The sequence below is a fragment of the Eriocheir sinensis genome, unplaced genomic scaffold, assembly GCF_024679095.1.
Source record: "Eriocheir sinensis breed Jianghai 21 unplaced genomic scaffold, ASM2467909v1 Scaffold6, whole genome shotgun sequence".
In the NCBI taxonomy this organism is placed as follows: Eukaryota; Metazoa; Arthropoda; class Malacostraca; order Decapoda; family Varunidae; genus Eriocheir; species Eriocheir sinensis.
In genome coordinates this window covers 433,529-453,566 of record NW_026111942.1, presented here as the reverse complement: position 1 = coordinate 453,566, position 20,038 = coordinate 433,529, and the positions used below count along the sequence as shown (strand labels likewise).

The 20,038-nt window shown below is 40.2% G+C and overlaps 1 protein-coding gene across 2 annotated transcripts in view; it reads right to left on the bottom strand.

The window, feature by feature from the left end:
- LOC126993324 (neogenin-like) overlaps positions 1–19,673 on the bottom strand; it is a 40,999-nt gene extending 21,326 nt beyond the window's left edge. The window contains exons 1-6 of one of the 2 annotated variants that reach the window (XM_050852271.1): positions 19,579–19,673; positions 19,122–19,289; positions 16,270–16,416; positions 4,202–4,387; positions 2,823–2,932; positions 1,759–1,902 (exon numbers count right to left, since the gene is read on the bottom strand). The gene's annotated coding sequence lies outside the window, so the exon portion shown is untranslated. The remainder of the gene's footprint in view (positions 1–1,758; positions 1,903–2,822; positions 2,933–4,201; positions 4,388–16,269; positions 16,417–19,121; positions 19,290–19,578) is intronic. The other variant, XM_050852272.1, reaches the window with a different exon arrangement.
- Positions 19,674–20,038: the final 365 nt, after the last annotated feature.

Sequence of the window (20,038 nt, the reverse complement as noted above, 5' to 3'; positions counted from 1 at the left end):
TGCGTACGACTTACGACTCGTCCACAAAATACTGTAACTATTCTGTGAATACATTTAAAAAGCAATACAACCATTTAATCAACCAGAGAGAGAGAGAGTAAATTAAGTGAACTCAAAGTGAACTTAACGGCTCCGCTCGGCCAACACATAACCCACATCACTTAACTAAAAGGCTATTGTGTTGTCTCACGACTTCTATCAACTGGAGAAAGCAGGCAACGGTACACCGGACCTCACGTGAGATAACAGTTCGCGCCTTAATCAAAAACACAAAAACACAGCTAACAAAAAGGCTAACAGGCTTGACAGAAGACAACCTAAAGTTCTTAGCTGGAAAGGCATTCAGGAGTCCTCAAGTACAAGATTTCACTAACATGTCATGGTCATGGTTCTGCAAGGAGCCTCTGTCAGGACGGAACTTAACTTTTTGGGAGTGGTTCTTTGAAGGTCACCAAGGAGCACAGCCTTAGAGCTTTGGGCTTTGTGGGACACCCGCAGGCTGAGGAAATGATACAAAACTCCAAGCCTAGGGCTCCTGCGCTTCTCTGACTCAGAAGTTGGGGGAGGCAATATGGCATGGAAGACACCACTAAAGACTGTGTTCAGAGGCAGGTATTCCTGCTCCAGCCTTGTACCAGTAACTCCTTTGTCCGCTGGGTGAGGTGGTAAGGTACAGTCTGGGGCATGTGCTCTAGCAGACCTTCAATTCGTCCTGTACCTGAACCTAAAGAGCAGCAAGTACTACACCACAGCCAACAATGGGTGTGTCAAGCCTCGTCTAATTCTTAACATCCCAGCAGCAGGGCACGTCAGGGGAATCCTAGCCCAGTGCTCCACAAGCAATGTATCCAAGGCATGATGCCGTAGATCCACCTCCTGTGAGCACCAAGCCATCTCATTGTGCTCGGTATTATAAGACACTTTGGCTTCTCACATCGGCTATTTCTGAAGGTCAAAGAGGGGGTCAATCAGGTTCTAATGAGTGTTTTTTAAGGTTCATGCTACAGAAGAAGGATCAAACTACCACCGGGCTCATAAAACCACCCCTGGAAATGCTCACAACTCCTAGGAAAGCCTTGCCAAATATGTGAACTTGGTTAACAAAATGTTTTAATATAGGAGTGACAATGTGTCTCCACAACACCCCCACAACAACCCTGCTGATTGTCCTGACACCCTGGAAAGCCTGCCAGACTTCTCAGCCTCCGTGTGGTCCTCAGTGTTTGGCAGCGTGACAGACAGGGACTGACTGGAAAACTGGACACTTGTCCGTGGTGGAAAATATTATTTGCATGCTGTTCACAACTAATGGATGTTAAGAAACAGTACAGAAATCTTCTCATATTTGTCTGTCATAAACCTAGTAAATGTTTATCAGTGTTTGTAGGAGTTCCTTTTGGGTGTTGTATTAGCTAATATGAATACAAGTGTGCTGATGGAGGCTCATAAGTGCTGCAATCCCATTTTTTAATAATAATAATAATAATAATAATAATAATAATAATAATAATAATAATAATAATAATAATAATTAACAAAATTCTGTGGGCCAGGTTTAACACTTTGCTCTTGTTTAGGAAGAAATTAAGTATGATTTGCAGTACCTGAAAGGATCACTTGACCTTTGGCCTCAACCCATGGAGCTAGTCTGCTATCAGGAACACTCAACTGAGACTTTCCATTCATCCACACACACACACACACACACACACACAAACACATTCTCTCTCTCTCTCTCTCTGCGGCTCAGTCACCCACCTTTCCCACGGCCTGGCCTCCCAGCACAGAGAAGGTCACCCCCACGGCCTTGCTCATCAGGGTCTTGATCCTCACCACACAGGACACCTTGGCACCATTCAGGTAACACTTGACCTGCGGGATGCCACTGCCGGCAGCCACGGGCTGTGAGGCGGAGGGGAGGAGGGAAGGAGTGTCAGTGAGGGCCGCAGAATGGTCCCCAAAATAGTGGCTTCAGAGCTAGTGACGTTTTCTTACTTTTTGATATCGCTGGGCACATGAGAGCAACAGCATCACACAGCATTGACTCAAAGCCTGTGTACTGCTGCAAGGGGATGAAGGAATGAAGAAGCTGCTTACTCTTGCATAAGGGACTTGGACAGCATAGGGAAGAGCTAACGTAGAAAAAGAGTTTGTAGGATGGGTCACGCCAGGCTGGGTTTGGTTAGAAAGGGGGTGAAAGAATGAAGAAGCTAGCTAACTCTTGCATAAGGGATTTGGACAGCATTGGGATGAGCTAGAGTAGAAAAAGAGTTTGTAGGATGGGTCAGGCCAGGCTAGCTTAGGTGTGTGGGGGGCTGGGTTGAGTTAGGAAGGGGGTGAAAGAATGAAGAAGCTGGTTAATTTTGCATGAGGGATTTGGACAGGATAGGGATGAGCTACAGAGGAAAGTTTGTAGGATGGGTCAGGCCAGGCTAGGTTAGGTGTGGGGGGCTGGGTTAGGTTAGGAAGGTGGTGAGAGTGAGGAAGCTGGTCAACTCTTGCATAAGGGATTTGGACAGCATAGGGATGAGGTAGAGTAGAAAAAAAGTTTGCAGGATGGGTCAGGCCAGGCTGGGTCAGGTGTGGGGGGCTGGGTTAGGTTAGGAAGAGGAGGGGACAGTGGGATTGGTTGGTTTAGTAAGGGCAGGAAAGAACGAAGAATCTGGTTAACTCTTGCATACGGGATTTGGACAGCACAGGGATGAGTTAGTGTAAAACAGAGAAATACAGACACACAAACCCTCACATAAAACTCAAAAGATCAACACAAGACTTAACTCAACTTGTGTCTACTCCAACAAGGCATATCCGGACACACTCACCTCCACATAAGAGCCGAGGAAGGCAGCCACAAGCGCCGGGCCAATGTTCAGCGCGACAAACAGCGGGTAGGGGAGAGTTAGCGCCTCCTGCTGCACCCCGCAGTCACTGTCTGAGGCCCGGCTAAGGAAAGTTGGTAGGAAACTTAAGACAGTATTCATTTGTTAATCATTTACTAGCATCATAATTCTTTTCATCACTCTCCACTCCCCGTCCTAACCTATCCAAAGATGCCACACCTGACCCAGCCTGGCTTGACCCAGCCTTCAAACTTTCGTTCTACTCAAGCTCATCCCGATGCTGTCCAAATCCCTTGTTTTCTTTTTTCTTTTTTTTTACAGCTAAGGAGACAGTTCAAGGGCATAAAGAAAAAGAAAAAAAAACCCCGCTACTCACTGCTCCCGAACAGAGGTCAAAGGAGTGTCCAAAACGAGAGGTCAATTTCGGGAGGAGAGGTGTCCTGATACCCTCCTTTTGCAAGAGTCCAAGTCGTAGGCAGGAGGAAATACAGATGAAGGAAGATTGTTCCTGAGTTTACCAGCGTGAGGGATGAAAGAGTGAAGATGCTGGCTGACTCTTGCATAAGGGGTTTGGACAGTATAGGGATGAACATGAGTAGAAAGTCGTGTGCAGCGGGGCCGCGGAAGGGGGAGAGGCATGCAGTTAACAAGTTCAGAAGAGCAGTCAGCATGAAAATATCGACAGAAGATAGAAAGAGAGGCAACATGGCTGAGGAATTTGAGAGGTAAAAGACTATCAGTATGAGGAGGAGAGCTGATGAGACGAAGAGCCTTTGACTCCACTCTGTCAAGGAGAGCTGTGTGAGTGGACCCCCCCACACATGAGATGCGTACTCCATACAGAGTGATCCAGCATCTTCATTCTTACATCCCATTCCTAACCTAACCCAGCCTGGCCTGACCCATCCTGCAAACTTTCTTTCTACTCTAGCTCATCCCTAAGCTGTCCAAATCCCTAATGCAACAGTAACCAGCATCTTTATTCTTTCCCATCCCCTCACTCCCCTTACCTAACCTAACATACTTGCCACAGCTAACCTAGCCAAGTGTATCCCATCCTCCCCTTTCCTTCCCAACCTAGCCTAGCCAAGCTCCCACACCTTACCCATCCCCCTTCTGTCCCCCTTCCCAACCTAGCCTAGCCAAGCTCCCACACCTAACCCAGCCAAACCCATCCCCCTTCCCAACCTAGCCTAGCCAAGCTCCCACACCTAAACCAGCCTAACCCATCTCCCTTCCCAACCTAGCCTAGCCAAACTCCCACACCTAACCTAGCCTACAGCACCCCCCTTCTGTCCCCCTTCCCAACCTAGCCTACCCGTCCCCGCCACCCCACACACCAGCAGCAGCAGCAAGGATACACATCTGGAGCCAGGAGTATTTGCATTTGGAGAGTGACTTGATGGCAATGGCAATCTCACACACAACAAGAATCGTGAGCAGCACCACCAGCCAACGCGCCGCGTCCTTCTTCCCACAAACGTGCAGCCATGCGTGCGCTCCTCGTCCAGCCAGGCAGAGTTGACGCACGTGTCGTAGTCCAGGCTCTGCGGACACAAGGCTTGGTTAGGGGGAGAAGAAGCTGAGCAGGAAAGGAACGGGGGAAATTGCCCTAGAAATTCACGAAGTAAAAATTGCTGTAGAAATTCACGAAGTAAAAATTGCTGTAGAAATTCAGAGATAAGTAAAAATTGACATAGAGATTCAAGGAGTTAAAATTGTCGTAGGAATTCAAAGATAAGTAAAAATTGTCGTAGAAATTCAAAGATAAGTAAAAATTGCCGTAGAAATTCAAGAAGTAAAAGTTGCCGTAGAAATTCAAAGATAAGTAAAAATTGCCGTAGAAATTCAAGAAGTAAAAATTGCCATAGAAATTCAAAGATAAGTAAAAATTGCCTTAGAAATTCAAAGATAAGTAAAAATTGCCGTAGAAATTCAAGAAGTAAAAATTGCCTTAGAAATTCAAAGATAAGTAAAAATTGCAGTAGAAATTCAAAGATAAGTAAAAATTGCCGTAGAAATTCAAAGATAAGTAAAAATTGCCGTAGAAATTCAAAGATAAGTAAAAATTGCCGTAGAAATTCAAGAAGTAAAAATTGCCGTAGAAATTCAGAGATAAGTAAAAATTGCCGTAGAAATTCAAAGATAAGTAAAAATTGCCGTAGAAATTCAAAGATAAGTAAAAATTGCCGTAGAAATTCAAAGATAAGTAAAAATTGCCGTAGAAATTCAAAGATAAGTAAAAATTGCCGTAGAAATTCAAGAAGTAAAAATTGCCGTAGAAATTCAGAGATAAGTAAAAATTGCCGTAGAAATTCAAAGATAAGTAAAAAATTGCCGTAGAAATTCAAAGAGAAGTAAAAATTGCCTTAGAAATTCAAAGAGAAGTAAAAATTGCCGTAGAAATTCAAAGAGAAGTAAAAATTGCCTTAGAAATTCAAAGATAAGTAAAAATTGCCGTAGAAATTCAAAGATAAGTAAAAATTGCCGTAGAAATTCAAGAAGTAAAAATTGCCGTAGAAATTCAGAGATAAGTAAAAATTGCCGTAGAAATTCAAAGATAAGTAAAAATTGCCGTAGAAATTCAAGAAGTAAAAATTGCCGTAGAAATTCAAGAAGTAAAAATTGCCGTAGAAATTCAAAGATAAGTAAAAATTGCCGTAGAAATTTAAAGATAAGTAAAAATTGCCTTAGAAATTCAAAGATAAGTAAAAATTGCCGTAGAAATTCAAGAAGTAAAAATTGCCGTAGAAATTCAAAGATAAGTAAAAATTGCCGTAGAAATTCAAGAAGTAAAAATTGCTGTAGAAATTCAAAGATAAGTAAAATTTTCCATAGAAATTCAAGAAGTAAAAATTGCAGTAAAAATTCAAGAAGTAAAAATTGTCGTAGAAATTCAGAGATAAGTAAAAATTGTCATAGAAATTCAAAGATAAGTAAAAATTGCCGTAGAAATTCAAGAAGTAAAAATTGCCGTAGAAATTCAAAGATAAGTAAAAATTGCCGTAGAAATTCAAGAAGTAAAAATTGCCGTAGAAATTCAAAGATAAGTAAAAATTGCCCTAGAAATTCAAGAAGTAAAAATTGTCGTAGAAATTCAAAGATAAGTAAAAATTGCCGTAGAAATTCAAAGATAAGTAAAAATTGCCCTAGAAATTCAAGAAGTAAAAATTGCCCTAGAAATTCAAGAAGTAAAAATTGTCGTAGAAATTCAAAGATAAGTAAAAATTGCCGTAGAAATTCAAAGATAAGTAAAAATTGCCGTAGAAATTCAAGAAGTAAAAATTGCCGTAGAAATTCAAAGATAAGTAAAAATTGCCGTAGAAATTCAAAGATAAGTAAAAATTGCTGTAGAAATTCAAGAAGTAAAAATTGCTGTAGAAATTCAAAGATAAGTAAAAATTGCCGTAGAAATTCAAAGATACGTAAAAATTGCTGTAGAAATTCAAGAAGTAAAAATTGCCTTAGAAATTCAAAGATAAGTAAAAATTGCTGTAGAAATTCAAAGATAAGTAAAAATTGTCTTAGAAATTCAAAGATAAGTAAAAATTGCCGTAGAAATTCAAAGATAAGTAAAAATTGCTGTAGAAATTCAAAGAGAAGTAAAAATTGTCGTAGAAATTCAATGATAAGTAAAAATTGCTGTAGAAATTCAAAGATAAGTAAAAATTGCTGTAGAAATTCAAAGATAAGTAAAAATTGTCTTAGAAATTCAAAGATAAGTAAAAATTGTCTTAGAAATTCAAAGATAAGTAAAAATTGCCGTAGAAATTCAAAGATAAGTAAAAATTGCTGTAGAAATTCAAAGATAAGTAAATATTGCCGTAGAAATTCAAGAAGTAAAAATTGCCGTAGAAGTTCAAAGATAAGTAAAAATTGTCGTAGAAATTCAAGAAGTAAAAATTGTCGTAGAAATTCAAGAAGTAAAAATTGCCGTAGAAATTCAAAGATAAGTAAAAATTGCTGTAGAAATTCAAGAAATAAAAATTGCCCTAGAAATTCAAGAAGTAAAAATTGCCCTAGAAATTCAAAGATAAGTAAAAATTGCCCTAGAAATTCAAGAAGTAAAAATTGCCCTAGAAATTCAAGAAGTAAAAATTGCCCTAGGAATTCAGAGATCAGTAAAAATTGACATACAGATTCAAGAAGTTAAAATTCAAAGATAACTAAAAATGGTCGCAGAAATTCAAAGATAAGTGAAAATTGCCGTAGAAATTCAAAGATAAGTAAAAATTGTTGTAGAGATTCAAAGATAAGTAAAAATTGTCATAGAAATTCAAAGATAAGTAAAAACTGTCGTAGAAATTCATAGGTAGCTAAAACAAGCAAGCTATCTAGGAAGGGAATAGGGAAAAAAATGCCTCAGAAAATCAAGAATAGGTAAAAATTTACCCTACAAATTCAGGAAGTAAAAATTGCCTTACAAATTCAGGAAGTAAAAATTGCCTTACAAATTCAGGAAGTAAAAATTGCCTTACAAATTCAGGAAGTAAAAATTGCCTTACAAATTCAGGAAGTAAAAATTGCCTTACAAATTCAGGAAGTAAAAATTGCCTTACAAATTCGGGTAGTAAAAATTGCCTTACAAATTCAGGAAGTAAAAATTGCCTTACAAATTCAGGAAGTAAAAATTGCCTTACAAATTCAGGAAGTAAAAATTGCCTTACAAATTCAGGAAGTAAAAATTGCCTTACAAATTCAAGTAGTAAAAATTGCCTTACAAATTCAAGTAGTAAAAATTGCCTTACAAATTCAAGAAGTAAAAATTGCCTTACAAATTCAAGAAGTAAAAATTGCCTTACAAATTCAAGAAGTAAAAATTGCCTTACAAATTCAAGAAGTAAAAATTGCCTTACAAATTCAAGAAGTAAAAATTGCCTTACAAATTCAAGAAGTAAAAGTTGCCTTACAAATTCAAGAAGTAAAAATTGCCTTACAAATTCAAGAAGTAAAAATTGCCTTACAAATTCAAGAAGTAAAAATTGCCTTACAAATTCAAGAAGTAAAAATTGCCTTACAAATTCAAGAAGTAAAAATTGCCTTACAAATTCAAGTAGTAAAAATTGCCTTACAAATTCAAGAAGTAAAAATTGCCTTACAAATTCAAGAAGTAAAAATTGCCTTACAAATTCAAGAAGTAAAAATTGCCGTAGAAATTGACCAAGATGAGTAAAAATTGTCTAAGAAGTTCACGGGTTGATAAACGTTGCCTTAGAAAATAGAAACAGATATAGAAATAGCAAGTTTAGGAGAGGTAGGCAGGGCTGCGTAAGGTGGAAGGAAGCTACTCAGGAAGAGGGAAGGGAAAAATTGTATTAGAAATTCACAGAGATAAGTAAAAATTGCCTGAGAAATTCAAGGAAAGGTCAATGCTGCCTTAGAAAACAGAAATAGAAGTAGAAAGTTTAGGAAAGGGAGGCAGGGCTGTGTTAGGGTGGAGGGAAGCTACTCAGGACGAGGGAAGGGAAAAATTGTATTAGAAATTCACAGAGATAAGTAAAAATTGCCTGAGAATATGAAGGATAGGTAAACGCTGCCTTAGAAAACAGAAACAGAAATAGCACATTTAGGAAAGGGAGGCAGGGCTGTGTTAGGGTGGAGGGAAGCTGTTCAGGAGGAGGGAAGGGAAAAAAGTGCCTTAGAAACCATTACTTGTTTTATATTTCACAGCACAGGAAGGAAGAGAAGGGGAAACAAAACCATTCATGAAGAGGAGGAAGAAGATGAAGAAAAAAAGTAGAAGCAGAAAAAGATGAAGGGACAGGAGAGGAGAGGTAAAAACTGCCTCAGAAATTCAAGGCTAATATAATAATAACAATAATGATAATAATAATAATAATAATAATAATAATAATAATAATAATAATAATAATAATAATAATAATAATAATAATAATAAAAAGAAGAAGAAGAAGAATATAAGGAGTGAAAAATGTCTCACTTTTTTTTATGTACTATAGAGTAGTTATTTTGAGAGAGAGAGAGAGAGAGAGAGAGAGAGAGAGAGAGAGAGAGAGAGAGAGAGAGAGAGAGAGAGAGAGAGAGAGAGAGAGAGAGAGAGAGAGAGAGACACACACACACACACACACACACACACACAGTATAAGAGGAAGTGCTGGGTGAAATAAGGACTTGGAAGGTGGAAAATGAAAAAGCAAATGTAGTCCTTTTAAAGAAGTGATCGAACAACAATTGTAAGAAGACAAGGAAGGGTAGAGAAGGAGGTGGTTAAGGCCTTGAAGAAACATGAGGAGCTGGTGTGAGAGGCGGCAGACAAGACCAAGAGTGTGCTGATGTTTGGCATGAAGGAAAGGAACATAACATACACACCAAGAAGGGAAAAGGAGGAACGGAAATCTGTAAAAGACTTACTTAAGAACTTAAATGATGAAGAACGGCAAAACATTGAGGAGGAGGTGGAGGAAATCTATAGGATGGGCCCCTACATGGAAGGGAAGACCAGGCCAGTTAAAGTGAGATTAAGATCACAGAAGGCAACAGAGGAATTATTGTACAGGACAACTAAGTCAAGGGAAACAGAGGGATGCAAGGAAATATATATATAAAGAAAAATAGAAAGGAAGAAGAAAGGAAGAAATGAAACAAACTTCTAGCAGAGGGAAAAGAAAGGAATAATGTAAAATCTGAAGAAAAAAAAAGAGGTATTTTTTTGGGGAGTTTTGGGAGATCGGGCGAGGAAATGGTACATAAGGGAAAAGCCGAAAGACAACAGAAGCTAGACGAGATTGCAACTAATAATGGGTGTATACAAATGTAGACGGGACACTATCTAGTAAACTGGAATTACAAGACTACCCACAGGAAAAGGAGCCCAAGATAGTATGCTTAACAGAAACTAAACTAAGTGAAGACATCCAAATAGTGTTTGATAATAACTACAATGTATGGAGGAAAGACAGAAAGGGCAAAGGTGGTGGAGGAGTGGTGGTAATGACGAGGAAGGAGGTATTAGTAAAATCAGTCGTATATGGAGGAGAGGCAGAAATAGTGAGTGTTAATCTGGAGAACAAAAACAGAGAAAGGATGACGATTATAGCAACGTATGTACCACCAAGAACTAGCTCATGGAGTAGAGATGAATATGAGGCCATGATTGAGGATACCATTCAGAGTTTAAGTAGACTACTCAAGACAAACAAAAGACTTCTGCTAGGAGGTGATTTTAAGTATAAGGAGGTAAATTGGGAGATTTCTGAAAGTGTAGGTAGTAATACGGCATGGGGGGAAAGGTTTTTAAGATTGACGATGGCAGACTTGATGATGCAATGGGTGAAGGAAAACACAAGATATAGAGCGAGACTGGACCTGGTGTTAACAAAGGGAATGCACTTGATGAGTGAATTAAGGTATGGATGCCCTCTGGGTAAGAGTGACCACATGATCCTAGAGATGGTAACAGAGGAGGAAGGAGGTGAAGGGGATGAATCCTATAAAAGAAACAGGTTAAACTATAGGAAGGCAGATGCGGAAAACCTCAGGAAGTACTATGGAGAGCTGGACTGGGATGAGTTAAAGAGAACAAGTGAAGTGCAAGAAAAGTATGACATTTTCATGGAGGCGTATAAACCAGGGGTTATGAAATTTGTACCAGAATACAAACCTGAAGAAAAAGGAAAAAAGGACTGGTTTAATGCAAGGTGTGCTGAGGCAAGAGAAAAGAGACAAAGCTTGGAAAAGATTGAAAATAAATAAAAACCAAAGGAATAAAGAAGATTTTAAGGTAGCGAGAAATGAATACATGAAAATAAGGAAGGAAGAAGAGAAGGGACATGAAAAGGATATTGTGGAAGGTGCAAGGAACAACCCAAACTGTTTTACAGATTCATAAATGGAAAGATCACACACAGGGAAACAATGGAAAGACTGAGCAATGGGAATGTAATAATTGAAGATCCTTAAGACATGACTGAGCAAAACAAAAGTTCCAGCAAGTTTTACAATAGAATCAAATTTCAAGTTACTGCACCACCACAACCACACTGATGATTTTTCAGTACCGCCACCTCTGGCAAAGTTATATGAGCCTGTTTGCAGATGATGCAAAATTGCTAAGACATATTAGGAGCAAGGACTGTGAAATCCTCTAAGATGACCTGAACAAGATTTGGAAATGGAGTATTTAATGGGAGATGAAATGTGAAGAAATGTCATGTAATGGAAATGGGAAAGAGTGAAGGGAGACCAAAATGGACATATAAAATGGGAAATGGAGAAATATTAACCCGGCAGCTTCGGCGGACCCCGTTTGGGGCTTGACTCAAAACCCCTAATTCCAGCTAATTGTGGGTGGTGGCGGCATAGTGCAACCCACCATGCATGGTCATTGTGGTGGGTGAGTGAACTTGAGGTGGGCTTATTTGTCACAGGTTGTGTTGTAAGGTCATGGCAGACTGAATTAGCTACCCATACAGTAATCACTTGTTAAATTCTCTAAAGTAGACAACAAGCGACTCTCGGCTAGATGCCGCGCGTCACGACTGCTTGTTTTGTAACAAACACTGCCCATAACAATGGAGGAAAAGTAAATATTTTAACGGCTTTATGGTCATGAGAGGAGTACTCTGATGTACGTTCCATGCTCTTTTCTTAGTCTCAAAATGCAGTGTAATGTTGCCATTTCTCGGCCACCTCTTGGCTTTCCCATAGCCGAAGAACACGGGCTAAAGAGAGTTCAAGAAGAGAGAGATCTGGGAGTGACAATACAAGATAATCAACAGCCTGAAAGTCACGTAAATCGAATATTCAGTGATACGTATAATATGGTGAGAAATATAGGATTAGCATTCCACTACATGGATAAGGATATGAAGAAAAAGTTAGTAACCACTGTGATTAGGCCAAAATTGGTATATGCGGAGGCAGTGTGGTCTCCCCATAAGAAACACAAAAAAACTAGAAAGAATACAAAGAATGGCAACAAATATGGTTCCAGGGCTGGAGAGACTAAAGGAAAGACTAAAGGAAATGGACCTACCAACACTAGACCAAAGAGGAAAGGGGAGACCTAACACTAATTTATAAATTATTGAGCAAAATGGAAGAAGTAGATAATGAGGAGTTACTACTAAAAGAAGGAATAAACACCAGGAACACAAGAGGACACAGTAAAAAATTTAGGAGGAAGATGCTTGGGAGACATAAAGAAAAATAGCTTACCGCAAAGAAATATAGAGGTTCGGAAAAGACTAAGTGAGGATGTAGTATCGGCAAAGAGTGTGCAAAGCTTTACGGATAAGTTAGACAAATACAGATACGGAGACGGGACCACACGAGCGTAAGCCCAGGCCCTGTAAAGCCATAACTAGGTAAATACACATAATAACAGCCAATGTCTCCCCTAAAACCAAAGGTTGGAATGAGGCAAGATATAACACTATGCTGGAAGACACAATACGGGCACTGACAGATGAAATAAAAAATAATAAAAAGGTATTATTAACAGGAGACTTAAATTGCAGAGAAATGAAATGGGAAAATTAGACAAGAGAGGGTGGTGGAAATACCTGGGGAAGTAAACTATTGAGGCTGGCAACAGATGACCTGGTGACGCAGTGGGTGCAAGGAGAAACAAGGCTGAGAGGGGATCACCAACCATCAAGACTTGACCTAATTTTCACAAAAAACGTGGAGTTGGATGAAGGAGTCAGTCACGAGTGCCCCTTAGGAAAGAGTGACCATGAACTATTGGATAAGAAAACTTTGGAAGGATGTGAATATTGAGATGAGGCTTATAAGGAAAAACTACGTTAAGGCAGATTACGTTGGACTCAAGACTCTTCGGCGGGGTAGACTGGACTGATATGAAGAGGAGTACTGATATTCAAGAGAAATATGACTTTTTTATGAATATTTACAACAGAGGAACAGAGATATATGTTCCATACTACACAGTAAAAACTAAAAGAGAGAAAACATGGTTTGGATGGAGGTGTGGAGCAGCAAGAAGAAATATCAATAAGGCAAGGAGGAATTAAAGAAAAGACCAAATAAGAACAATAGGGACAAACATAAAAAGCAAGAAATGATTACGTGAAAATAAGGAGAGAGGAGGAAGCTAAATTTGAAAGAAGAATAGTTTTATATGTAAAGAAGAACCAAAAATGTTTTATAAATTAGTGAACAGGAAGTTAAAAAGAAATGAAGGAGTGGAAAGGATAAAAGAAAAAAATGTATTCTACGAAACAGACAAAGAAATTGCAGAAATATTAAATAAAAAAATTCATGAAGTGTTTACGAAAGAAACTGACTTTGACTGGGGCTCGGAAATTGCAATGAAGGGAAATTAAATCTTGTAAAGGTTGAGAAAGGGGAACTGTTGCAGCTGATGAAAACCTTAGAGGGAAGGAAAGCTACGGGACCGGATGACATCTCCGGTCAAGTGCTAAAAGTGTAGAAATGAATTACTGGAGCCACTTCATGACATAATAACATGCTCTATGAATACAGGAAAAGTGCCCTTAGAGTGGAAGAGAGCGAACATTGTACCAATTTATAAAAGTGGAGATAAAACTGAACCACTAAATTATAGGCCAGTCTCTTTGACAAGTGTAATGTGCAAGATTTGTGAAAGTATAATAAAAAACAATGGGCTGATCATTTAGAAAAGGAAAACATGATAAATGAAGGACAGTTTGGATCTAAAAAAGGGAAATTGTGTGTCACCAGCTTACTGTGTTTCTACTCAAGAGCAACAGACAGCTGGTGCAAGAAAGAGAAGGGTGGGCTGATTGTGTGTATCTCAATTTGAAAAAAGATTTTGACAAGGTTATGCACAAAAGGTTAACCTGGAAACTACAGCAGTGGGGAGGAATGGGCGGAAAGGTTATAGAGTGGATGAAGGATTACTAACGGGAAGAGAAATGAGGACGGTGATTAGAGAAATCAAATTGGAGGAGAGTAGAGAGTGGAGTTCCTCAAGGCTCAGTTCTGGCACCAATAATGTTCATGATATATATTAATGATATGCCGATGGGTATAAAAAGTTGTATGAGCCTTTTTGCAGACGATGCAAAGTTAATGAGAAAAGTGAGGACGGAGGAAGACTGTGAGGAGCTGCAAAAAGACTTGGACAGGGTGTGCAGATGGAGCCAGTTATGGGAGGTGGAATTTAATGCAAACAAATGCCATGTTATGGAAATGGGGCAAAGTAAAAAAAGACTGAGGAAAACATACAGGATGGGAGGAGACAACTTAAAGGTGGTACATGAAGAAAAGGATTTGGGAGTAACGATGCAAGACACACTATCCCCAGAAAAGCACATAAACAAGCTGTTTGGAAAAACCTACAAGATGCAAAATATAACAGGAGCTGCCTTGTATAGGCCAACCAGCCTCTTGCAGACTCCTTACATTCTCAAGTTCATTCCATTTTACAGACAAATAAATGATATAGAATTGCAACTAAAATGGTCCCAGAACTCTGGAATATGACGCATGAAGACAGACTGAGGGAGATGGACTTGACGACACTGGAACAAAGAAGGGAGAGAGGAGATCTGATCACACTGTATAAGTTGGTAAATAAGTTTGATGAGGTGGATAGAGATGATCTCTTCTCTACTGCCAGAACGCAGGGGCTGAGAGGACATGGAAAGAAACTTCATAAAGGAACCTGTTTGAGTGACTTGAAAAAGTAGGTATAGTTTTCCACATAGAAGTGTTAACACATGGAACAGCTTGCAGGAAGAGGTGGTGGAGGCAAGCAGTGTCCAGCAAATGAACGAAAGGCTGGATGAATGTAGACATGGAGACAGGACTACTAGAGCTTAGCTCGGGCCACCTAGACTACTAATAGCTAAATACACACACAGACAAACACACATATAAAATGAGAGATGGTGAAATATTAAAGAAAGTAAATGACGAGAGAGACCTGGGAGTAATAATGCAAGATTATATGGAACCAGGAAGTCATATAAATCGGATCTTCGGTGATACATATAACATGGTGAGAAATATAGGTATAGCATTCCACTATATGGACAAAGAAATTATGAAAAAATTAATAACTGCTATGATCAGACCTAAACTAGAATACGCGGAAACAGTGTGGTCTCCACATATGAAGAAACACATAGTAAAACTAGAAAGAATACAGAGGATGGCAACAAAAATGGTTCCAGAACTGGAGGGACTGACATATGAAGAGAGACTAAAGGAAATGGACTTGCCAACACTGGAAGAAGAGAAAGAGGAAACCTAATACAAATATATAGGCTATTGAGTAAAATGGAAGAAGTAGATAACGAGAAATTGCTACTAAGAGAGGAACCTTCCAGCAGGAATACTAGAGGACATAGTAAAAAGTTGAGGAAGGGAAGATGCTCAAGAGACATAAAGAAATATAGCTTCCCACAAAGAAATATAGAGGTTTGGAACAGATTAAGTGAAGAAATAGTATCGGCGAAGAGTGTGCAAAGTTTCAAGGAAAAGTTGGATAATTATAGATACGGAGACGGGACCACACGAGCGTAAGCCCAGGCCCTGTAAAACTACAACTAGGTAAATACACACACACACACGCACACACACACACAGGGCAAAACATTGTTCCTTATCACAGTTTACTGCATGCTGGGGTCACACATTTTGGCAGAAGTCCTTGACCTTACCCTCCTTGACCTTGCCTGCTGCTGCTGCTGATCTCAGGGAGAGAGAGATTTACACAGATATTCAAACCACAAACACACAACTTATGGTCCACACTGGGCGGTCTGCCCTTAAACCTGCCCTGAGTGAAATTATATTAATCAAATGGCACCAAGACTTTGCATTTCTACTTTAGTGAATACTGAGGTGAAGGAAGTGTTGGTCAAGCTTGTTTTTAAGGGGAAGAGAGAGAGAGAGAGAGAGAGAGAGAGAGAGAGAGAGAGAGAGAGAGAGAGAGAGAGAGAGAGAGAGAGAGAGAGAGAATAAATAGAACAATGAAAAAATATGCAATTGAAATTGAAATGACCCATGATGACCCAGAGAGATGCAAGGGTCAGGCCACAGAAAAAGAGCAAGTTTGTAGCACTGCAATGACCCAGAGAGATGCAAGGGTCAGGCCACAGAAAAAGAGCAAGTTTGGAGCACTACAATGACCCAGAGAGATGCAAGGGTCAGGCCACAGAAAAAGAGCAAGTTTGGAGCACTACAATGACCCAGAGAGATGCAAGGGTCAGGCCACAGAAAAAGAGCAAGTTTGGAGCACTACAATGACCCAGAGAGATGCAAGGGTCAGGCCACAGAAAAAGAGCAAGTTTGGAGCACTACAATGACCCAGAGAGATGCAAGGGTCAGGCCACAGAAAAAGAGCAAGTTTGGAGCACTGCAATGACCCAGAGAGATGCAAGGGTCAGGCCACAGAAAAAGAGCAAGTTTGGAGCACCACAATGACCCAGAGAGATGCAAGGGTCAGGCCACTCACCAGCACAGTGGACATCCTCTGGTCTGCCCAGGAGGGTGTGCCGGAGGGCCAGGAGCACCTCATCCCCTGGTCTATGGTGCTGGTGATGAAGGGACCAGCTCACTCCACGCCCAGGCCAGGGAGACGCTGCTCAGCTTCTTCACACAGCTGGGGACACAGGGCACAGAGTTATAATGATAATACTTTCCTCTAGGTTCATGGTACACCAGAAGGGTCACACTGCCATCTTTCTTTATTTCTGTTTAGGTATTTCAATTGTTTATTTTCCAGAGAGAAGGAAAACAAAACTTATCCAGGTTAGGTAACATTAGTTTTGTGAACCTTCCCACCATGGCAGTGTTATGCATTACAGGAGGCAGGAAAGCTGTGTTACTGATGCCAAGATTCTGAGTTTAAAGAGAAAGAGAGAGAAAAAGTATCCAGGTTGGGTTACGTTAGTTTTGTGAACCTTCCCACCATGGCAGTGTTATGAGTTACAGGAGGCAGGAAAGCTGTGTTACTGATGCCAAAATTCTGAGTTTAAAGAGACAGAGAGAGAAAATGTATCCAGGTAAGGTTACGTTAGTTTTGTGAACCTTCCCATCATGGCAGTTACATGAGGCAGGGAGGCTTGCAAGGCTGTTTTACTGACGCACAACTTCTCAGAGATTCAGGAGAGAGAGAGAACGAAACTATCCAGGTTAGGTTAGGTTAGTTTTGTTGTGGCTTTCTGAGGTGGCTGAACAATGCTACACATTTATATACCTGGACTGACTTTTCTTTTTCCTTTTTTTCTTTATGATTATTTTGGGGCAATCACTGTTTCAAGGGAGAAAACAAAACTATCAAGGTTACTTTAGGTTAGTTAGTAACAGTAGTAGTAGTAGGAGTAGTAGCAACAATTACCAAAGGCTAGAACCTTATATTCTTTCCTTCAATAATGATAATAATAATGATAATAATAATAATAATAATAATAATAATAATAATAATAATAATAATAATAATAATGATGATGATGATGATAATAATAATAATAATGATAATAATAATTGGCATGGCACTTATGACATAACTAAGATTTAACTCATTAGCAATTATTTATTTATCAATTATTACTGTCATTTATTTACCATTACTTTATTAAGTTAGTTTTGTGTGCCTTCTCACATCATGGTGATATTTTGAGGCGGCAGAACTAAACTATACATTTACCACATTTGCTTTTCTTTCTTCTTTATTACTTTATATTTAGTGTAAGTAAGAACAAAAGGTGCCAACAGAGAGACAGGGGAGCCACCAGGAACAAAATAGCATTGCCTGCATCAGGAGACACAGTGCTATCAATGTAACCAGTCTGTCTGCCTTGCCTTCCTGCCTAAACACACCGCCGGGCCACATATTCCTGAAGTCTCTGCAGGTATGTGGTTCCTGAGTGAAGACGCTCGGCTGTAACTTGAAAACTAACCACGGGCCATTCTGGAAAATACTTTCATTGTGATTCCCGCTCAACATTACCTGTAATACTTCCTACCTAACCTTACATAGCCTAACCGCCAAGTGGCCACAGACTACCCACATGCTGTCCAGAAGGCCACCCATCAATCCAGACTCTAGAAGAAACCGCCCAGTGAATCAAGAATGAGTTCAAGGGGGCAGCATGAGCCAAGCATAACTGGCGCCACTATAAAAATTGCCTGCGCCATGACAGCCTTGGGCCGACCACCATCCAGGCCCCTGAAGAAAGCCTACCGGAGTTACAGGCGGAGATGTAAAAAAAAAAAAAAAAACTAATCTATCCTGCCCTGTTCAAGAGTAGGCGGAACATACCCGTACAGACTTCAGGAATATGCATTCCTGCCACCATCAACTCATATTTACAGGCATTCCAGGCCTCCCGGGCACAAAACCTCAGGTGGGATTATTCATGAGAGGGTCGCCTACTAATTTTGAGATGCTGACTGCTTATTTCTGGACAAAATATGATGCTGTTTATTATGGAGATAGTAATCATTTCCAGATATCACTATTTGATTGACTTTTCAATCCCTCCCACTGCCTCAACATAGCTGACAGAGAGGTTCAATTTGCTTACTGATTAAACTCAGTGCTCACCAAGATAACAAGTGGACAAACCAGAACAAAACCAGGCAAATTAATGTTTTTTGCCGCTGTGTGTGTGTTCCCCCAGTGAGCGTTGGACGCCAGCGACTTACTTATCCAAAATCTCTAGAATCACACCCAAGCTTATTGAGGAAAAAAGTGGACAAACCAGAACAAGACCAGGCATATTAATGTTTTCCTGCTGTGTATTGCCCCATGCATGGTGGACACCAGGGCCACTCATTTCTACAGGAGGCATTTTTCACAACACCGGCGTGCATAGTGGGCCACCCCCGTCCCCCGCCCTGCACTGTGTATTCCCGCCACCCCTCGCTGCCTGCCCAGTATATTTAAACTAACCAAGCCTTACTTTACGTAACCTAGCGAACAGGGGGACTTTGCTCCCTCTCAACCCCCTTCTATTTCTAGGAAGTCCCTTGTTAATGCACTGCATTCAGGCACTAAAAATAATCCATGTTGTAAGCATTAACTTGGCCAGAGGTGGCTGTGCACGCTTTCCTAAATATTTTGCAGAGTCAGTCTTATTAATTGAATGCTATTTCAATCATCTGTTTATATATTAAACCTTTTTTTCACTTCCTTCCTTCTCTCTTCATGTAACTTAGTATTGAGCTGTTCATCCTTCCATAGGTGTACCTCAGGACCCCTGGGTAAGGAACACACTGTGGTAACCCAATGTGACAGAGATGAGCACCAAGGCAATGAGTAGCTATGCTCTAGACCCCAAACTTCACCTGTCACAAGCTTACCTCTTGAGTCTTTAATTTGACAGAGATGAGCACTGAGGCAAGGTGTCCCGGAGCGATGGGTGCCTGTACCCCGCACCCCCATAGGCCCCCCAGGGTAACGGAGCTACGCCCTGGAGCAACGAGGACCTGGGGAAGGCACACTGTGGTAACTCCGATGTCACGCCCGCCCTGTTACAACGCAGGATGTGACAAAGATGAGCTCTGAGGCGACGCGCACCTATAGTAGTAGTAGCAGCTATAGCATAAACCCTAAACTTGACCTTACACTCAAATTTAAGGTCTGCAGGAAGAGGGAAGAGAGAGGAAGAGGAGGAGGAGGAGGAGGAAGGAAGAGAGTAACGTAGAAAATCTTACCTTACTCTCACCTAGGACCCATATTTATAGGCCTACCCCTTCACTAGACCCCCCTACTATAAGCTTACCGATGCCCCAAGGTCTCTCCCATAGGCCTACTTACTTTTATAGGCGGGCGAGGTCAGGAACGTGAAATAAACGTAAATCTTTTTGAACGCCGCCCACACGTGCAACTCCCCGCGGCAAAACGTAAACAAACCGAGTCGACGCGTTCTAGCGGCTCCTTTTTTTCTTTTCCCTTGTCTCTTCATCTTTTCTTTCTTTCTCTTCGCCTTTTCTCTTCCTCTTTTGTCTCCTTATCTTCCTTGCTCTTTCTTTTTTCATCCCTTTTCTTCTTATCCTCCGTTCGTATCTCTCTTCGTTCTAGCGGTTTCCTTTTTCCTTTTTCTTTTGTCTCTTCCTCTTTTCTTTCTTTCTCTTTGCCTTTTCTCTTCCTCTTTTGTCTCCTTATCTTCCTTTCTCTTTCTTTTTTTCATCCTTTTTCTTCTTTTCCTCCGTTCGTATCTCTCTCTTCGTTCTAGCGGTTCTATTTTTTTCTCTTCTTTCTTCCTTTCTCTCTTTCT